The 20,509-nt window shown below is 38.2% G+C and overlaps 1 long non-coding RNA gene across 1 annotated transcript; it reads right to left on the minus strand.

Moving 5' to 3' along the window:
* Nucleotides 1-314: 314 nt before the first annotated feature.
* Nucleotides 315-20,300, minus strand: LOC111931785 (uncharacterized). Its single transcript, XR_002865733.2, has 3 exons — nucleotides 20,213-20,300; nucleotides 4,247-4,341; nucleotides 315-487 (listed from the first exon to the last, which is right to left on the minus strand). It is a non-coding gene; the product is annotated as an uncharacterized LOC111931785 (long non-coding RNA).
* Nucleotides 20,301-20,509: the final 209 nt, after the last annotated feature.

Here is a 20,509-nt window from a genome sequence, read left to right on the forward strand (position 1 = left end):
TTCCGTGGAGTTTTACTTTGTCTTCAGTGAGAGGAGAGGACTGTCCCTTAGCACAGCAAAGCCCACACATCCTGCTCCAAGCAGCACATCACTGAGAGCCAACGCCACAGAAGCTTGAGCCTGCTCTGCAGCAGACTATACTTTTATGCAAAACTGCTCAGAGTGACTCTTACAAGCTCTTCTGAGACAAGTGAAATCTCCTTTTCCTGCTCTGCTGGCAGTGGCTGTGTCTGCACAGGCAGACAGTGCAGCGCAGGAGGAGCAGAGCTGCGGGGAAACACGCTCGGAGCTGAGGACTCCATTCTGACACAAGGTGCATTTTTAAAGGTTTTACTTTAAGTTCTCTACTTCATGCATCTGAGTGGATGATTGCTGGGGTCAGATGCACAAGACAGACTTGTGAAATGGTTGTCCTAACTTGAGCCTATTTGAATTTAAGTCCAGGTCAGAAGTGAGTCTGCCTCCTCTCGCTGTGCTTCAGCTCACCCTGCAAAGGACCACAGGATATAAAGAGTGGTTGTTATCAAGTGAAACTCAACAAACATTCAGTCCTGGGGGGATCTGATGAGCCCCAAACTACAACAGCTATTCAGGACAGAACTATTAGAGCTATAACAGAAAAGAACTCAAGATAAATAAGAACTGAACTGCAACAGGCAGTGTTTCTGGATGAAAAGCTGTTTCTGAAGATCTCATCCACCCTGACGTTTGAAGCAATGTTATGCAACATGCAAGAAAGACACAGCCTGTGGCAAACAATGTCGACATGATTAGCAGCTTAAAAAAACCAAAAAAAAAACAAACAAAAAAAAGGAAACTTTCTTTAGTTAATGATTTCTAGGGTAGAAAGCAGACATTTTTTCAGCTGCACTGTTAAATTGCAGAACTGACTCAATGGCAAAGGTTTTCAAGGGAAAATATAATTAGAACTGATTCAAAAGGCAAATAACTTCTGTTTCACTCCCACCAAGTAGGCAATGGTTTTAAAGCTATATTTAGGCTTTAATAAAGCTATTTCCAAATCTGAATTTTATAGCAAAAAAACCACCAAAGTTTAAGTTTCTTAATAATGTGTTCTTGATCACAAGATAGAAATCTGATTGACTGATCAGCTCCTGCTAAATGACGTTCAAGTGTCTTTCCACAGTGGACAGTCCTAGTCTTCAAGTTTGTTCCTGGCTTCCATATTTTCCAAATCTCTAATAAATTTGTGAGAAGGGAGACAGAACCCTCCCATCAGGCCAGTAGCACCTGTCAGTTTTTCAAGAAACTTTCTACCATTAAGCTTCTACTCCCATGTCTAGTCCTCACTTTTGATGTAATAGGAATAAACCCAACAAAGGACAGCTCCCTTTTTTATTTTTTCAGCAAGACTTGTATTATTAATTCATATTTAAGTGTCAAACACCTAATCACATTGGACAAAACAGCTGCCATATCTTCTACCCCAATGTTTAATATCTTTATCAGTGATCTGGACAAAGGAATCATTGAGCACTTGAGGCTGTATCTTGAGTGCTGTGCCCAGCTCTGGGGCCTTCACTTCCCAAAGACATTGAGCTGCTGGAGTGAGTCCAGAGAGCAACAAAACTGATGAAGGGTCTGGAACGCAAATCTGATGAGAAGGAAGCAATAGAGCTCCATGCCTGGAGATATTTAAAAGATGTGTAGGAATATATTTAAAAGATGTGTAGATGTGGCACTCAGACATGGTTCAGTGGTGGACTTGGCAGTGTCAGCTTAATGGTTGAACTCAAAGATCACAAAGGTCTTTTCCAACCTGAATGATTCCATTTTTGTGTGAATGTCAGCAAGTAAGGAATGGAGGCAAAGGTCTCCCAGGGGTGAAATGACAATGCTGTAATTACTGTCAGCCGCAATTTGAAGGCTGTATTCAGATTTCCAAGCCGAAGTGATGACACAAACACTGACTACTTAGAATCAAGTCTTTCTGAACATGTGCAGTCTCACACAATAATTATTTACTTCAGAACTTTCATCCTAATTCTTCCTCTGCTCAGGTATTCAAGAAAATTCCTGGGCATTTGAATACCCTCAAAAACGTATTGATAAAAGGAATATATTGATACAAACGAGAAGCTCTTGATGGCCAATACAAATTATTACAAAGCACCAAAAATAAATATTAGTTCTTTTACCATCTTTCTACTCACATCCTAATGCTGATAAATGACAAAGCATGACCTTTTCCAGTAGATAAGGTAGGTGACACAGCAGTCATTGTTTAAGAAATACTTACTGGGAAAAGTGAGTCCTTCAGGAAAACGTATGTTTTCATTTTTTCAGTAAAATGCAGGAACAGAAGTGCTTTTGTTTTTGTTTGCTGTTATTTTGGTTGGGTTTTTATTTGCAATTTTTGTTTTGTTTTTTGGGTTTGTTGGTTGTTTGAGGTTTTTTTTGCTTTCAATTCAAATATCACTGATTAATTCTTGGCAGACAGTACAAGCACATTTTTAGTGACATTCTGAATTACTTAAGTGAAAATTTCAAACATCCATAATTCAGAAACCTCAATTCCCTAGACATCCATTTCAACATCAAAATATTTACCCTATGTTATTTTAAAATAACTTTCAAACTTCATTTTCATCATTAATCTATTTTCCCTCTAAAGTTTTCACAAAAGCCACTTTTTTAATGAACTTTGTAACTGGGAGAATACAGAATGCAGTATAATGCAAGCTCGTGGAAAGACTTCTGAGATTATTCAGAGTCTTTGGCAACCTGGAAGTTCTTTCAAGATAAATGAAAAACAAGATTCTACAGTTGCCTGTCCCCTGGCACCTTGTAACTATAACTGGACTGAGCAAATTAAGTTTGACCACTACTGAGCAAAGATGTGCAGCTTTTAATTAGATGGCATGGGGGTGATGGCTGCAGGCCTGCTGGATGGAGCACAGTTATTGTGCCATTCAACCTTTAGAATATTGAACAGAGCTGCGAAACGGAAAAGCGCCTAAAAATCACCTCACCATTAGAAAATCATTTAATCCTAAAGGTTTCTATAGTGTTTAAGGGACTTCACAGTGGAAGTGAATAATCATCTGAAAGAGAAGAATCAGTGGACTCATCAAAATGCAAATAACAAATGAGAGGAAAGTACAAAATAAGGCAGTTCTGTTTCCACATTTCCTGAAACTGTACCAGATGGCCCAGTGCTTGCCTTTCATTAACTAGTGTGCTGGGATAAAGCTGTGTTAATTAAATCACTAAACTACCTCTAATTCTCTGTTATTTACTAATTCAACAAATTTAATTTTTTTTTTTTGTTTCGTTCAATACAGCAAATTCTAATTAAGTCTTGTAAAGTTGAAAGGATCAATAATTAAATAAAATAGATGAATAATGATAGGTGGTTGTCTGTTATAGCATTAGCCATAAAATACAAGTTCAAGGCTCAAACTAGCTCACATGGAAGGAATATTTTGCACTAAAGAGACCCCGTGGAACCAAATATTGAAGGAAGAACTTCCTAATATACTTGCTAGAGCATTACAAATGCTGCCAACACTCTAATCGAGATGCAGGCTGCTTGACACTGAGCTGTGCAGCTTTTCCCTGAGATAACCTTAGATCAGGACAGGCTTCCCAGAGCGTGGCTTTGGGGCCACCAAGGTGCAGAGCTTCTGCTGCCCTGTAGCAGGCAGAGGTAAATGCACAGCACCCCGAGCTGCACAGAGCAGGTCTTGTCTCTGCTCAGGTTCCCTTCCCCTCAGTGCCCAAGCTTGTCTGAAAGGCAGCTCCAGTGCCCAGTTGCCCTTTCCTCCCATGTGATCTTTTGGGAAAAAATAGCCATTTGAGTGAACCAGAACAAGCCACCAGCTGTCCTAATTACTTCTAGCAGGACTGGCAATTCAAGGGCTTATTTGAGTGTTTCCCTGGATTTTGCCCTCCACTTAAAACAAGCAGTCCTGGGAGATGTGTTGGGAGCTGTTCCTTTGCTCAACCACGGACAGTTAAGAAGTTCTTTCTTTTCCAAGATGCTAAAATTTGAGAGCCAGGAGAAAATAAAAGAAACAAATCTGTTGATTCCCCTGCAAGGACCCAGGTAGGTTTCTGGGTCCCTGCTGAGGAGGGACAGCAGCACTAGGACAAGACAGGCCTAGCCCAGCAGGAACAAAAAACCCTGGAGCCTACAGAGTGAGGAGAGGACTGCTCCCATTCCAGAAGGGCTAGCTCATATTGCTTAAAGAGTAACACAGCATAGCTCAGGGGCCATACTTACCCAACATATTCAAATTCCTTAAACAAACAAAAACCTCCCTGCAGCTGGGGTGCCAGCCTTCTTCGTAGGAAATGTAAACTCCTCAGAAAATATTTCTGAAATCACAAGAAATATTGGGAATTTCTTTTGTAATTCTACATGTTTTTGGAAATAAGAGAATTGTGCAGAAAACTGACATGTCAAGGAAAAAAGAAAAATCAAAACAATTATAGTGATTACAACGGCCACTCAGTGTTTGCATTCCAGCTCCATCCATAGCCAGTACCCTTTTCTTATTCTACTATACAAGGGGAAACATCCTGCCACTAAAACATCTTTTAGACTTTCTAATACATGAAACCAGTGCAAATTTACCCAGCAATATAGGAGAATTTTCTGTCAGGAGACAGAAAATATTATTAAGCAAGGAATCTTGCTTAAGTACCTATTTTCCTAAAAGACAGGGCTGTATTGGATACTGTTGAGTGGACAGTGGAAACAGCAGCCAGGGGTAATTACCAATGTTTCTCTAGAGAAAAAAAGATTATCAGCAGCACAGAGAATAGATAACTACTTCCTTTGGTAACAGCTGTGGCACTAATACTCTTAGAAGGTTGGCAACCAACCTTCCATCAAATATTCATGCCAAATGCTCATCTGTGTGCATGACAGGTGTAACTAACCTGTTCAGCTTTTAATTCTTGCCATATTTGCATTTATGATTCTCAGTTATATAGTTTCTTGAAACACTCCCCTGTGAATTAAGCCAGTGCCAAGGAACTGGAAGATATCAATGTTCTCTTGTACCTCAATAACAAATTATGATTTGATTCCCAAGAAATGGTGAGATTCAGGAGGCATTTTGCTCATTTAAAAAAGCCCCAGAAACAGATATAAAGCATACATGTACAGGATATATTAACACCATTTTTCTGCTGAAGCATTAGTGAAAAGAAAAGCAAGAGTAAGCACCCAAATTACACAAAAGGATGATTTCTTTGGCCAGCTTCTCATGTGGCTGGTTCAAAAATTTGAGTTTAGAGGAGCCCACAAGGCCCAGGGCCTGCTCAGGCAGATGAACAGACTGCTGAGGCGTCCGGCCCTTGGATAAAGCACATGGCATTTCCTCCTCCATCCTGCTGAGATCCTGCTTAGAAAGCACACTCCAGGTACAGGCTGAGCAATGACTCATGGCTGAAATACTGATTAAATCTCTAATGTGACCCTTTTGCCTTTGAGGGCATCAGCCTACCCTTCCCTCTCAACCCTGACCCAGTTCAGTCTCGAGATCAGCCTCCTGTCCCCAGCAGCACCATGGCTCAACAGGTCACTACTGACAAATCTCACAGAGACATCTAAAAGTTACTTTTTGGCTCATCCTGCACTGATAAAAACACTGCAGAGCATCAGTTCTTAGAGTTGATGCATAAATCTCTTTTTAACACACAGATATTTTCAGAATGATTAAGAGGCAAACACACCATGAATTAGGAACCCTAACAGCTTTTATGCTGGATTTAACTGAGATAAATAAAAGTTGTAGCCAATTTCGGTTATATTAACTCATGCTTCTTAGATTTGACTCGTTGGTTTTTTTCATATTTACCTAATTAAGCATAAAGTCTTCATCAGAAATTTTTGTTTAGTTGGTTTTTTTATTCATTCCCTTTTAGAAAGGATTGTTCAGCAAATGCATGCAGGCAAAGCAAGGAGTTCAGTGTTCAAACTCCATCCACAGCCAGGTAGCTCTTGCCTTAGGAGAACACAGCTGATATATGTACAGCAGACATGTAGATGTGCAGACATATACACAGAAGCAGAAAATGTTAGCTGAAGCCTGCATTCAGCTGCGAGCACCCAAAGCAAGGGCAATTTAAATGTGCTAATTTTCCATCAGCCAGCTCACAAGGATGATTCCACTGCTTTCTGACTGGTGACATTTTTGTTCAGTTTCCTGTGGGAAATGACTAGCCTGGATGGGTTCCTCTCTGGCAGAAATCATGGAAGGAGGTGAAAAATATACAATTATACTTTATTCTAATTGTTTATGATGCTCAAGCCAAACTGTACCTCTTAACAAAGGAATTTAGGAGGTTCACAGTCTTCAAGGGATTATGCTCTACTGACTATCAAATAGCAAGCCTAAAATTTCCTTCATCTGTTCCAGGGCCACAGCAGACAAGCTTAAAAAGGCTCAAAACTTATTTTCAGAACATGGTTTTCTTCATAGGTTATTGGATAGGGGTTTTTTCACCTGTTTATCTTTGAGATTTTCTTTTTGCAAGAAAAAGGAGGAGTATATTTGTTGTATTTCTTTCTTACTACTGTTCTGGAATTGAGAATATAGAAAGACTAAGCTTGAGTGACTGGAGAATATTTGCAACAAGTTTAGTCTGGGAGAAAAAGCATTTGCTCTTCTACAAAAAAAAGATAGGTCACGTGAAAAACACTTCAGAAAGACAGCAAGAGGCATTTGGAAAAGCACTTTACATTTCTTGTAGAAGATATGTGGAAGAGGAGAATGAAAAAGCAAATATGTTACTTTTATTGACATGCCCTGATAGAAGGAAAAACAAGCCAGAGATACAATGAAATCAATCAAAAAATAATTCAATTATCGAGAAAATAATTGTATTGAACCGGCACAGTTTGCACTCACCATATTACAAAGTCCAACACATTCCTGGGTAAATTAAATGGTCATCACGCATCATAAATTTGCTTTTTAAATCTTAAATGTATTTGCAGTTCTTTTAAATCTAAATCCTTTAAACTTACAGTAACTCATCTGGAGATTGTTCTACTATCTGTTACTGCACCAGATAATTGATTAACATATCTTATCAGGTATCAAGCTTGATCTGTGCAGAATTACAGAATTTTGTTCTTCCTTTGAAACACACTTTTTGTGGAACACATTTTCCACAATTATCAATAGAACTCAAGAGCAGAAATTGCATTTTAACCCTCGATTGCCTGGTTTCTCCTGTCTTGATCTTATTCATAGCATTTCAAGTTGCTCATTTCCAGAGAACAGGTAAACAAACTAAAGGCCTAAGTAAATTATTTCAAACCCTACAATTTAAATGTCCAAACCCTCCAGTTTTATCAAGGCCTGTAAAGCAATAATGAATAAATCTGCCTTAATCACAAAGCAGTCCGCTCTTACTTAGCTTGGCATTTCCCGCTGTCTTTTTGCCATGTGATTTTTAAAAGTAATAATTAAGCTTTTGTACCACTATCAGAAAACTGGCAACATGTAAAACTTCCCTGTATGCACAGGAGTGCAGGAATTTCACAGACACAAAGCACTGTGGGTACCCAAACTGTCCTTGCATCCCACACCTCATTTAGAAACGTAAGTCTCAATTAAAAGTGAGGTATTTTCTACCCTGTAACAATCTGGTTCATTAATCTTTGACCCTATACACCCAAACTGTCAGTTGCTACGTAAGCTGCCTGCAGTACCATTCTAATCAGATTTTTAATTCATTTGGTGGCTATTGGCTCCTTTGCAGTCTCAAATAGTTGCTCTGATTTATTTTTCCAAACAAGTGTAATTTCGAACTTAGATACCTTGCTAATAGGTCCCTAGACATGTAAAGCTCATTGGTAGTCCAGAAATAACATATTATATTCATTAAAATATCCAAATTTTTTCACAATAAATTTTAACATTATGCACTGTTTCAACACACTGAGCAGCTAGTAAAAATTCAAACCTAAGGGCTCAACCCACCTTCGCTACCTTTTGCTTATTCAGTCACAATTCTCATCCATAAATTACCTCCTACCTTCAAATATTAAATGAATGTACACAACCTTCTCTTACATATTTCTCTTCTAGTTCATCAATACCCACTGGTGCTATTTAGAGACCAAGAGAGAAACTAAATCCATACCCATCCTCCAGTAATTCTACCACAATAAAGCAGATGAGAAACAGATTTTAAGAGCACTGTACACAGTAAATTAAGTTGTTTATTTTCAGGAGATTCATTTTGAAGATGGATCCCACACAAACACAGAAAATAGGTACCTCAGGACATGCAACACACAATGTGAAGTTTACTTTTCATAAATTCTCCACTTTCTAAGTCTGTCAGATTTGGTACTGAAAATCTACTTTCTTGAGAAATTTTAAGTTCCCAAAAATGAAGAAACTTCCCAGACTAGTAAAACCAAATTCACTGTGGAAAGACTGCAATTTGGTAATGGAATTTGGTCCAAAGTTTTACCTGCTCTCTCAATCCCTAAATGCTAATAAGGATTACAGAAGATATTTGGGTTTGCTCAAGTTTCATACAATAATATGTAATAAAAAAATAATTGCATTTTCAGAGGGAAATGAAACACAGCCTTGTGCTAAAAGCACAGTTCTGCAATCAACAGCAAAAATTAACAGTAGATGTTAGAGAATAGATTAATTTCTTTTTCTTCTGAAGGAAAATGTGATAGGACAGAAATTTTAAAGTCTAATGCAAGTCTAAATCCAAAACCCTAACCTAGACAATTTTATTATAGTTTCTAATTAAACTATCCCCTCATGAACCTACTAGTACAAAGAATTTTTAATGCCAAAATGCTGATTTTAAGAAAAAAATGTATTGTTTATATTTATTCTTCGCAGGTGGAGTCAGCCACTGAAGTGCACTGCTAGCTGTTTATAAATGGCTTTTGTTAAAATAAGCTAGAGCTGCAAATATTTTAATCGCAGGTTGTAAAAGCAGAGGGAAAAAACAAGTTTTGTGTTGAACAAAGCAGCCTGCCACACTATTGTGCCCCCAGGGTGAACAGAATGCTAGATGCTTTATCAAATAAAATAAAAACAGCTTGTACCTTTTTTTACATTAATTGGCTCATGATTGAACTTTAATAAACCCACAAACTCTCTTTAAAAGTTTCCTTCCCATTTTTAAGCGTTATCTTTTTATTTCAAATTTCCTTAGCTAACTGAATTCCAGAACGAACTCAGCTCAGTTGAAGGCTTTTAATGCCATTCGGTGCTTTATTTCATTTCAAAGCATTTCAAGCCAGCATGCACACTCTAGCTCAAAATATTTTGCTATAATTTTCGTCAGGCTTCTTATTTATCTTTTCAACTGGCTCTTAGGTATGTTTTTACTTTCACAGCTTGCTCATCCAAAGGTGCATTATTTAAATGTCCTCTAAGACAAGAGTAACTATTTTGAACACAATACAAAAGGAAAACAAGAAACCAGTGCAAAGTATGCATTTAAAAGCATGCTTATTCCAAAATTGCCTGTTTCTTGTCAACAGCTGGCACATTTAGGCAAACAAAAATATCCAGTACATAAACTTCTAAAGCTACATCAGTTCAAATGCCTAATTTCTGTTTGGCTTCAGATTCATCCATTATGAGTAAAAAATATTTTTTTCCCTTATCTGCCTCTCACTGTAAGTTAATTTCTTGAACTAAACAGATGGGAAAAAAAAAAATACAGGTAGTCAAAACAGAGCAAATAACAGAAATTAACTTCCACGTGAACTTTAGAAAAGCAATAAGCTTATTCAGCATGGTCATAATTAGTGAAATGGCTGAGGAAAGAAGGGGTTTTGCACAAACTCACACACTTCTGAAAGGTGATATTGTAGCACCTGTGGATAACAAAAGTTGTATTTAAATCTCTGCAGATATGTTCCATTAATGCTATTGAATCTTCAACTCAATGTACAGAAAAATTTTATGGAGATAAAAATTCCATTTCCAGTGAAATTCCAATTCAATACCGTCACTGTTGACAAGACCAACCACCATAATTACAGTGTCTTTAAGTTAAAATATTAAAAATAATTTATTCACTGAAAGACCAGGTAAAATGGCATCTCCTGTGTAAGGAAATACATGCTTACTGCCATAATATTTATCTTTCCTTTGCAGAAATTCAGAAGAGTCACAGGGAGTGAGGAAGGATTATGGGAGAGTCTGGGCTCTGCATTCCTCAAGCCTCAAAAGACTCAGTATCCAACCCTTTTTTTTTTTGGTCTGGGTAATATTTGTCTGGCTTCCATGCAGCTTCCCTCCTGCCCATTTTATGAGGCACTTGACAGTTGTGTGAATTATCCCTTTATTTTTACAGTTTTGGTATGTACTTAGCAAAATTAGATGTCATTAAGTTTATAACACCACAATGTACTTAGTCTGCAGATTGTAACTCTTGCTATTGATTTCAATGAACACGGAAATCAGGTTTTCTTGGAGGCCCAGGACTTTGTATTTCCTTATCTCAAAATTCCCACAAGCCTACCAGAATCCAAATCATTTTTTAAAAGTAGGTGTGATGGTCTGAATTTGAAATCCTGTCTCAGAAATTTCCAAGGCTCTGTGATGGGTTGTGTGGTTACTGCAGAATTAAACCCAGCAAGTTCATGCAGCCCTGGATTATTTTAAAATAGAGATAATGAGAAAATAAAAGATCTTAGTTATGTTTGTTGAGCAAGCCTTTAAAATTAGGTTAGATTGGCACCAAATGTGTTAATAGAAAAGTTTCCTACCCATGTGAGGGCTGATTTCTCTGTGCAGAATATGAAGTCATTGTTATCCCATGGCTTAATATTAGGAAAAAAATCATGCACTTTTGGACCTATGTAATTATTATTTCTTACACATCTTCCTTATACTTTGAAGAAAAAAAAAAGACATTTCCTGAGGGTAGCATTTAATATCAGTAATCAGCAACCACTGATGTTTCCAAGACTAGCAATTCAAACTTTGCAGAAATAAACAAAACAGCTCTGTTATGGAAACACTTAAAGTAGCTTTTCCTCTAATTTTAAGCCAATGCAAGCCTTACATCAGTGTGAGTTTGGATCATCACAATGTGAATGTATTCATCTGCGCTCCACAATTATGCATCAGACAACCAAGGCAAATATATAACAAGTCAAGTAAACTGACAAAAAGATTAATCACAAGAAGTAAAACAACTGCTTTTCAAACACTACCTTGTGTAAAAATGGGCTGCACCTTCCCATATTTGTTTTTTCTCTGAAATATATGCGATAACAATACTCTGTTCTAAACCCATTGTAGTCAACAAAGGAACTGTTAATGTCTCACAATGACCACTGAGGAATTGCCTGTTGGTTAATCCCAAATTTATGGTAGTGAGTTTATAAAAACTCCTGTCCAAAATAATCTTTAAGTAATGGTCACAACACAACTGGCCATATGTTCAGCTGTGCTTATTCTCCATTTTAGATTTGATCCTTCACTGTTATTTGAATTTTGCTGTAAATCCCCAGCTCAATGGTGGCTGAAGGATCTGGTGTGCAGAGCTTGAAGAACCAATTTATAAGGTGGTATAACTTACTAATTTCTGCATTTTTGACTTATAACTGCTATATGAGGATTTGTTTTCCTGCATAAAAACATTTCTATGCTTGTTCTCTCTAATGAAGTTTATGTCATCTTGTTCATAAAATGACTCTCATATCAAAAAGCTTGCTGGAATTAGTTAATTTTTCTTCCATTAAAATTGCTTCCAAACTTCATTAGAATGATAGTTGTTGTGCACATCAACAGCAAATTATTTTGATAATTCAGTTAAGATTTTGCACTGCCTATTTAAATTCTTTAATACTTCCTCAATATTTAAGAAAAAAGGTTCAATGCTGTCATTACTCTGTCTGTCCCAGAATAGGTGGCACTCAAATGCTTTGTCAGTCCAGAGACAGATTTACAGAGTTCAGCTAAACTGGAGACTATTAAATCCCCAAACATTAATCCTCTTTATTCAACAAGGGGTTTAGAATGAAACATAAATACTCTGGTTCAAAAAATTGTGTATGGAGTCAAGTATGACAGAGCACATCACAGACCATTAGAGTAATTATTTAAAAGGCAAAAATCAAAGTTAAATGGTGAAGCTTTATCTTCCTGGACCTGAGCAGAGAAACACAGAATGGTTCCAGTTAGGAGAGGTGTCCAGTGATTTCTATAGTAAGGTCCAGCTAGAGCAGACTTCCACGGATTCTGCCTGGTGGATATTCTGCAAGGATGGATATTCACTGCCTCCCTGGGGAGCTTTTTCCAGTGTTGATCACCCCTGAGGTGAAAGGAACTTCCAGTGTATTCTGGTGGGATTTCCCATTTTTTGGGTGAATGGAAGTTGCCTGTAAGAACCCGGCTCAGTTTTCTCTCTACCCTCCAATGTTTGCCTTTCTCAGTCTCAGGAAACTGCTCCAATCTCCCAACATTCCAAAGACCACAGTGGCCTTCCAAGAGCATTATCCTCCTCCCAGGGCTCTCAGATGGCTGTAACTCAGCCTTACTGTCTCTCATTTCTTGGTAAGCCCCTTGGCTCTCCTCTGGGCAGCAGGCACAGCTGCACTGCCCAAAGAGTGTGTGTGCACCCATGGCAGCACTGCAGGCAAGCCAGAGCTCCACACTGTTGTAATCAGAGCTCTGCACAGCTGTTTTGTTTGCTCCTTGCATAGCATGCATCTGTGTACAGGAATTTGAGCTGCTCTCCTGGCGCCGCTGCTTTCTCCAGGGAAGCTCCTCAAGTTCCTCTCTCGGGCTGTCTCCCAGCTGTGTCTCCTCTCCTATCATGCCAGTGGCATGGATGACTTCATTCTAGTCTCTAAAGCAAGAAGTTTGTTTCCTTTCTCTTTCCAAGATGTATAAGGCTTCTAAATTAATGAGTTGTATTGGAGGAGGGTGCTAAAGAAGCAGAATGTCAGTGATCTCTCATTTGTGCTTAATGTTAATATTGGGCTATATTTCCACCACCCTAGAGTATCTGTAAGAAACTGCCCTACTATTTCCAGACTGAAGCAACAGAGAGTTCTTGCTCACGTGTCAATGAAAAATATTACACAATTCATTAGTCTGAGAAAGAATATGGCAATATGTTTAAGCTAGTCAATAAAGAGCTAGCAAAAAAAGAAAAAAAGACAAAGGGTGATAAGTTCATTAACATGCAAAACTGTAAGAAAATGGAAGCATATCCTTGACTCACAGAGTCAAATACAAGTCAAGTCACACTTGACCTGTAGTGATTTATACCCACACATGTACAGAGGGAAAATACAATCTGAGAAATGAAGAAAGTTGTTTAGCAAATCAAATGATTTTAGCGGTTGCTGATAAATCTCTTTCTGAAACTGATGGAAAACCTGTTCAGTATCACTGAAGTCAGTGGAGCTTTGCTGATATAGCCCTCAGAAAGGTCAGATTCTCCCACTCTCATCCATCCCTCACCGAGATGCTTCTTTCTTTTGCCATCATGCCTGGAAATGATTCAGTTCTCCTAATTACCTATCTGAACCTGAGAAGAATCATTTAAAGAGCTTGTTTAACAACTGAACCCATAGTCTCCAATATTTATTAACAGAACCAGAGCAGAGTCTTATTTTGTCCAATCAATAACAGTTTGAAATAATTAGAGCTCAATGAACCACAGCACCACACACCTTGCTTATTACTATATTGTAGTCTGGCAAAACCATAAGATCATGTTTGATACATTTTAAGCATATATTTAACATACATATTCTGTAGCTTTTAGGTCTCTGGATGGCACAGCAAAAAAAAAAAAAATAAAAAAAAAATAAGTAAATAAAGTAAAAATATTTTCATTGATCAAAAGCCCATTATTACCACTCCCTCCTAATGGCAACATCTCACCAAAGATGAATCCTTTTTCTGAACATCACTATTCAAATTACAAATACTCTAAAGATCAAGCAGTGAAAACCCTATTGAGTGTTAGCAAAAAATAAAAGAAGAAAAAAAAGAAAAATCCATTTGAAACTGAACCATCTTATGCAGCTGAAAGGTTCACAGACAAGACCAAATTCATCTTCTCACAATGCAAGTTTGTTTCTGCTAGTAAGGAGTGCTGACAGTCACCTGAAGTTTGGAAACTTATAAGTGTTTTCCTCCTTGAAGCAGTTTATCACTCCATTGTATTTGTTCCAAAACACAATGTATGATTGGATTACATTGCTGCATTTCCCTTCCAGCTCTCTGGGGGAAAAGCCAGGCCCTTTTGAAATGGAGATGAGAGTGACAGTGAAGAGCTGCTACAAGAATATTTTGCTAAGTGACATCCCTGATACTTACTAGAGTGGTGTGCAACTTTATTGTGCAACCACAGCTTTAATGAGATGTGACCAAGGCCTGGGAGAATTTGGTTATGAATATATATTAGCAAAGTTTCAAGGCAGAATGATTCTTATATCCTGTTTTATACTCCCAACAGTTCTTGATAGGAGAAATGAAATGAAGTTGAATCGTCTTAGCATTGGTAAGTAACTTGAAATATTCAAGAAATAACCCATCAAACACTAAAATTCAATTTATAAAAATAGTGCCTGACCACTAGAACTGAATATAGTGGGACCATGATACCTTAAATCCTAAACTTGAAAACTTAGAAGCTCTTATTGGTAGAGAAGACTGATTTTTCTTTCCTTGCTGTAAAACTATGGTTCTGCAGTCAGAGAGGAAGATATTTGTACGGATGCATGAAACAGTCTTAAATATTTGTGTTTCAATTCAACTGTTTCAATTCAATTGTCTACCATGACAATTTTCAGACGTCACTTTTGCTGTCACATCATCGCATAACCCTTCTGCTTACGTTTTGAAAGAAAAATAAGGTTTGATCCAGGCTGTCCTTAAGACAAGCTACAAGAATTTCCTTCCCTGACTTATTTGTGACTATCACATAATAGCTATGCACAGCAGGATGCAGTGTCTGTAAAGAACAGGTATAAAAATAAATAATTGTTCCTCCTTAGCAAAGCTACTTAGAGAAATCTCAGGCTTGAATCCCAAGGTCTGAGATTTCTTCTCTTTTGATTCTATTTCTGTTACTGCTAACAGTCTATTTTATGAAAATAAAATGGTGTTAAAGAACAAAAGCAACTGGTCAAAATCCTGTGATGGTTTGAGTAATAAGTCAAGAAATCTCCTATTCATCTAGCTTGAAATATGGAACTTTGTTGTAATGCAGAACTTGGTGACTGGCAGTGCAGATCCAGGTGGAGAGGCTGCAGCCAGACAGATGTTTATTTTCCAGCACTGGGTAAAAAAACAGAAAGCTGGAGAGCTGGTTGAAACCTATTGCTTCCCAAAGTAAAGTACCTCCACGGGGAAAAAAACAACCAAAAAAATAAAGTCTAAAAAGGAAAACAGGGACTCCCTGAGGCAATGAATGGGTGAGTAACCTGGGCATGTTTGACAGGAAAATACTATTTTCACAGATGGAAATGACAGTGAAAGATGAAATCTCAGTGGGGCTGAACCCAAAGCAAAAATCGTGAAAAATAAGAACTGATCAGGCATCAGACAAAACCACAAGTATTTACCAGCCCTTGATGAGCACATGTGAGTCAGACAAGTGGTCAGCAAGCTCACATACCCAGAAATGTAGAACAGCACACAGCATTAGAAGTGCAGTAGGAGGTAGCAAAGCCACCCATGCAGCAGTTGCTCAGGAACTGTACATTACAGGACACAGAAATAGTGCTGCATGCTACAAAATGGAAACATGCAAGTTTTTACTACAACATCCAATGAATGAGTAGAAATATGACAAAAAATGGGACAGCTCAGAAACCTTTCACATTAAAAGAGGCATTGTCATCTGAGTGAACAGGCACACACACACAAAGAAAAAGGGCTAGGCTCTGGCTAGGTGATTTTTTGTTTTTTAAATGGCACCACCTAAATCAAAAGATTGCACCTATCAGTGTCATCATGTCTGATTAAAAAAATGCAGCCTGTGATGCAGAAAAGCAAGACAATGATATCATCTGAAGGAATCTTTTCAAGCCACTCCTTGTGGGCAAGAAATCTGTGAGACCGTTGGAACCAGAATAAGCACAGCTAGCAAGTGAAATGGCTGTAGCTGTAATTACAGCAGCTATATTCACTAAAGCCAGGAGAAAAAGAAATTCAAAAAAGAGTGAGGGGGAAAAAAAAACCACAGAAAGTTATAATACCATTATTAAAGCAGGAGTCTTACTATTGACAATTCCAAACATTTTTATTTTTTTGATTAGCGGTTAATAGAAGAGTGCTTTGGTCACACACGTACTCCAGGACATTGCACTTTGATTGCTTTTTAGGCATGTGCTGATCTGTGGCACCGATAGCAGGATCAGTGAAAAGCCTTTTTAATAATGATAATGGCAATGAGAAGCAGCTTCATTTACTTTATCCCACATGAATCTCCATTACTGCGAGCAACCTAAGCCATGACAATACTGGTGCTAAGTAGCCAAGCAAAAGCAGGAGCCTTTTTCTAACAAACCTATTAAGAACATCAAATTAATAAGATCACATCTCAGTACCACGGTACTCACTCTTTTCATGCAGCTATACAATATATACATATCAGCCTCTGCACGCCTGTGCTAATAAAGGAGCTGCAGGTTTAACCTGGATACCCCTATCTCTGCTCACATCTGCAGCGCTGCTCTTCTTCCCCCGCTGTTTTCTCTTAAAGGATGCCAAGAAAGCAGCATTTAAGTCTTTTGTCTTCTCTTCTGCAAATCCTGCACCGTTATCAGTTCCTGAGCAGAGAGACTTTCCTGCCAGGCACCATGCCCAAAGCCTTGGCAGTCAGAAAGGTTTTAACTCATTCCAGGACAGATCTGAGCACTTTGCACCAAACAGAAACGAGACTGGTCACAGACTCAAGCAACTTGAGAAGTTCAGAACTTACTGAAATGAATCTCAAGCTGTCATTTTCAATAGCCTCTTCTACTGATTTTATCTCTCATTGTATAAACCCTCTTCCTCCTCACAGAACCATCTGAGCAGCTTGACTGAGCCTTTGGTTGCCAAACTCCCAGGGGAGCTGGGGCAAACATCTCCAGGTAACTGAAGGGCCTCTCATCTCCTCCTTCACAACCCCAGGCTCAGATTCCTCCTCCCTCCATCCTCTCGGGGGCTGCACCCCGTGCCCACAGCCCTGTGCAGTGACAGAGCACGGCCTTGTCATGGCCAGCCCACCCCACCCCAGCAATGACTCTCTGCCCCACTCCTTCCAATTAAACCGTGCGGTGCTGGCCGCCCTTTGATAATTCAGCCACAATTTTACCAGCTCTGAATTAGCAGAGAGTGTGAAACAGGCGTTTAGCTGAGGCTTTAATGGTTTTCCGGGAGAAAATAAAACAAACATACAATGTGGATTCAGATTAAAATGGTGTAAATAGAAGTTAATGAATATTATTACTTGAGTTATTAGAACTTTCTGCTTGAAAAAATTTAATCTAATATTCCCATTTTTAGTATTGCCAACAGCACTGGGGCATGCAGTTCAATAGTTCAAAGTTACCAGCTTTATAATTGCTTTTTACAGACATTAAAAAAGGCATTTAAGTTTCAGGATGTAACAGGATGGAATGAATTACCCATAGTCACTTCAAAATGCAAGGAAAAGAAGTTATTACTGAGCTTAGGTATTTACATACCTGTTCCTTTGAGAAACATGAGGAAGAACTAAAAAGCATGGTAAACAAATGAGAGAAAATTCTGTAATCAAAGAATTAGGAAGTCTTGGGCATTTCCAGCTCAACCAGCCTTGGACATTTCCAGCTCAACCAGTATTTGTAGAAGAGAGAGTTTAAGTTGAAACTTTAAATGATATCGGTTTTTCTTCAAGATGCGATATTTTAAAGACTGAATTGCACTTTATTTACTCTTATCCATGCACAGTGTACTCAGTAGAATATAAATTGGATTAATCTCATAATATAGCTCACTCAGGACAAAAGGTGTTGCTAGCATGTTGTCCTCATTTTAAATGATGTTCCAGTTTGTTGACAAATCTGTTTTAACATCCCCAGTTAACACTGCATGTGGAGACCGTGCCATTGGAAAGAGGAATTATTTTGTCCTGGTACTGACAGCTGCCTTGTTGACAATACCATCAGATTTACCATTTTAGTGGTGGCAGCAGCACCTGAGCAGCCATCTGTAAGGACACATTGTTTTCTGCACCACTATAATGATTACATAAGTTTTAAATATTTAAAAATACAATTAAAACAACAGGCACAAATATCAGCTGTAGGAGGAAAAGCCCCTAGGAAACTAGCCTGAGTACTATTTCAAATATCACACATGCTTTTCCAGCCTGAATTACTCACCAGTTTACACTTTGATAGGTTAAAGAATCAGAGAAATAGTTATAACTTGAACATGTAGGAGCAGATTGACACAAATTACTATGACAATCAGTCCAAGTTATTTCAAAGGCCTTGTTTCAGGCAGAGTAATTTGGCCCCCAAATCCTGAAGGGTTTTCTCCTGAAGAGAATTATGGAATTCCTAGCAGATGGGAGTAGATAAGAAATGAAAGATCATCCTTTTCTTAATACTGCTCTGGATGTTCTTACTTCACTCACCTATATTTATAGTGAAATCTCCATTTATAAAAGGTAAACCCCATGATTTTCACTAAGGCTGTTACTGAGAGAATTGCCTAATAATTCTGTGTTCAAATGCCATGATCAATGGCTCCTCAAGCTTTTACAAAGGAGGAGAAATAGTTCCAGAGATAGCAAGCCTTTCTTTCCTACATCTGCCATAAAAAAAACAAAAACAAAACCAACAAAACCAAACCCTGAATGGAAGGGTTTTTGCAATTTGTAAAGTTCTGAAGTAAAACAGGGACCACAGGCTGAGGTTCCCATGGAGTTCCAGGTTTGTATGTTATATAACACAAAAGAACATGATTCAGCGCAGCCCCAGCACTGTTTGCTTTTCAAATTTGATGTGCTTCTCTGCAATACAGCAGAAATGTCAAGCCCAGCTAAGCTTAAACTAAATGTTTAACCTGCAAGCCTTCCTCACTGTACAGACCAATAAAACTTGCAATGACTTCAATGGGCACTTGAACCAAAGAGCCCTTTTGAAATTATCTGTGATGAAAAGCTCAGATTTTTTTGAAGTTAACTCTAAGATTTGAAAGAAAATAACATTTAGGAGGCATATAACTTCTTTCTGTGGTTTTGAAGGCTCACTAGTAGAGATCAACAGGATCAACACTCACAGATTGTGAACCACTCCTGAGAAAAAGCTTTAAAGGGCTTTGTTTATTGTGAAATATCCAAGTATTACCTCCTTCCTTTTAGACCATTGTGCATCAAGAAAGAACTTGACATCTGCTTTTCCATCAAGAGACTCAAGATCAGAATAGTCCAATAAAATCTTCTTGTTTGGGAACATTTCTGACATCAGCAGGTGAGATCTTGCCTGAACACATTGAAGTCCAGGCAACTGATACAAGTGTAGGATTTAATTACATGCTCAATATTCACTGAGTGCTCAGTTTGAATAGCAGAGCCCTCCAGGGACTGTTTTTTCATTTCTCTAACACCAATGAAAACTCAAGTATTTTCTGTGATTATATATTTTTTTAAAGTTTTTTCTAAGTTGAATGCTTCTGAGACAGTGCCCTTGAGTATGGCCCGTGCACACAACCTGGGCACAGCCACAGGCATGGTTCTGCTTCAAGAATATGGAATACTTTCATACTTAGAAACTTTTAAACATCTTCTGCCAAATCTATATCTATATAATCTATATTTATATCTATTTCTATACCTATATCTATATCATCTATATCTATATCTAGTCTCTTACATAAAAACAATGAAATAACGCTTTGTAAAAGCTAAGAAAAATTGACTTATGAAAGAAAATTTTATACTTTATATATTCTAATACAGAAATTTTACCTTTTTTTCCTTTCCATTACAAGGCTACTGCAAAGCAATTTTGGCCAACTTCCAGGTATTTCAACAGATTTTGTTATTTGTGTGATGGAAGCATGAGAGCATAGATCACCATTTAATGTTCAAACGTTCCTGCACCAGAGGATTACTAAGAGCACAACGATGAAAGAGGCATTTGATTCTAACAGATTGAACCACATCACCTGGAGGAGGGCTGGAGGCTGCCCAAACTGCACAGAAAGCACAGCTCCAGAGGTTTTGTACAGACCTACAATGCTCCTACACCTAGAAGTTCCCAAAAGTGAACTCCAGAACCGCCAAGGGATGAGGCACTGCTGCAAACTCCAGGCTCCTGTATCCTAAGAGCTGGATTAATGTTAGGGGGGGGAAATTCCCCTATGTCACATAGCACAGTATCAGTGTCATAAATGCCTGAGGCTAAGCTTCCCCAGGGAGAGAGCTCAAAAGTGAATAGACTGGAAAAGAATGTAATCCTAAATAAGCTTCCTTGCCTGGTGTACAGACACAACAGAAGTGCTTTTAAGGAGAAGTACTGAGGGGCTTG

The sequence above is a fragment of the Cyanistes caeruleus genome, chromosome 7 (assembly GCF_971803275.1).
Source record: "Cyanistes caeruleus chromosome 7, bCyaCae1.hap1.1, whole genome shotgun sequence".
NCBI classification, from domain to species: domain Eukaryota; kingdom Metazoa; phylum Chordata; class Aves; order Passeriformes; family Paridae; genus Cyanistes; species Cyanistes caeruleus.